Source organism: the organism of the source record quoted next, unplaced genomic scaffold (genome assembly GCF_019419815.1).
Source record: "Pyrus x bretschneideri cultivar Hongxiangsu unplaced genomic scaffold, Pyrus_bretschneideri_v1 Contig37, whole genome shotgun sequence".
Lineage (NCBI taxonomy): Eukaryota > Viridiplantae > Streptophyta > Magnoliopsida > Rosales > Rosaceae > Pyrus > Pyrus x bretschneideri.
Window position 1 is genome coordinate 2,099,421 of NW_025999690.1, and position 1,953 is coordinate 2,101,373.

Sequence of the window (1,953 nt, forward strand, 5' to 3'; positions counted from 1 at the left end):
AAAAGTACATTAAGATCAAGAAAGTATCTTCAGGATACTCTCCTGGGTTTGACATAGTTCCAAAGAGAAATAGCAAAGTTACAACTCAGAATGTTTACGGATACCAATTCTATGAATAAGCTTCTGAAATGTCGTCTTCGGCAGTGATTTGGTGAAGAGATCGGCCAGATTGTCTTGTGAACGGATTTGCGTGACTTCAATCTTCTAGTGCTCTTGTTGTTAATGTGAAAAGAAGAACTTTGGCGCAATATGTGATAGGAGCATATTCATGCGACTTAAATGGCTTGTTCTCGTGCATTTACGTTATGTTTCTCTAGTTATTTTAGTCCTTTATGCTTCTTTTGTGTGTTTTCAGGTTCTAAGGGCTTAGGGAGCAAGAAAGTGCATTTTGAGGCTATTTGGAGCATTTTTGGGCATGGATTGAATAGCTTATCCATGGAGCCAAGAGGATGGACGAATTTGGAGGCCTTGTATGCACTTGAGGACACAAAACAATGGCCCTAACCCAATTACATTCACATTGCCGTGGGCTTAACACAAACACCATTCCTTGCCATGCAAGGGGGAGCAATTTGGGTCCATTTCATGCACTTAAACCCTAGCCCAATTACACACCATTGCAGCCAAATTCATTCTTTGCCATGCACATTCACCACCAATTCAACCATATGCACTTATTCCTCCATCATTGCACAACATTGCAGCCACATGCACCAAAAACTACACTATGCCGTGCATTCCATTCATTACAACCTAGCCACATCAACATGCATTCACTCATAATCATTCACTCACCATGCAGCCACACACCTTGCCATGCATAATCCACTACTTTCCAACCTTTCCACATGCACATTCAATCATTCACTCACACTTCCTTTGCCGTGCATTCCCAAACCCTTCACATGCATTTCCTTCATCACTTCCAACCCACATGCACCCTTTATTCTTCATCATTCCAGCCATGCACATTTAATCATTCATTCCCAAAGCCCATGCCGTGCACATTCATACACTTTCCAGCAATCTTCCACATCCCTCACCAAGAAATCATTCAACACATGCATCCATAATCATTTCTTCATCCGTGCCGTGAGTTCCCTACCTTTCTAGCATTCCTTACACATGCATTTTCAGCACATTCCCTTGCACACTCCAACCATGCCGTGCATTCCCTTTCATTTCTGTCAAAGCACATGCATCTCCCATCACCATTCCAGCTTTCCACCTAGCTTTCCACCTCACAACCACCAGAAATCAACCATGCCCTGCATTCCCTTTCAATTATGTCAACATACAAACACCTTTACATGCAATTCCAGCTTTCACATGCTTTCCTAGCTGTTTTTCCACCACATTCTAGCACATGCATGCTTAAACAAACAGCCATATGCACCTCCATTCTTCCTATAAAAGCCCTTGCATTCCCATCATTCAATTCACATCTCATTTCATACACAACACACCATAAACACACCATCAAACATCCCTTGCCGTGAGTCCCCATTCCCTTATAATCCAAACACCACTCCTCATCCATTTCCATAATTCCCCAATCCATTCAACACACCAACAACATCCCTTAGACCTTGTGCCACAATAAAGAGGAAGATAAGAGGGCCTAAACGTTCATACAATTCAAGTTTGAGTTGTTGGAATGTTTAGGCGTTTCTTTGATTTCAATGTTTAATTTCAATTCTCTTTGTTTTGTACGTATGAGGAACTAAACCCCCCTTAGCTAGGGGGTGATTCGAAATATATGTTTATGCTTGCAATATGATTTGATTACTTCTAATTGCGTTTTATAAGTTGTGAATTCAATTTGTTTAACTATTTGATTGATAACCTATTTATGTATGTTTATTGAGAGTTCACGCTTAATTTTCATGCATGAATATGACGCTAGAATATAAGTGAGTTTCACGTAATAGTTATGAACTTATATTCACAAGT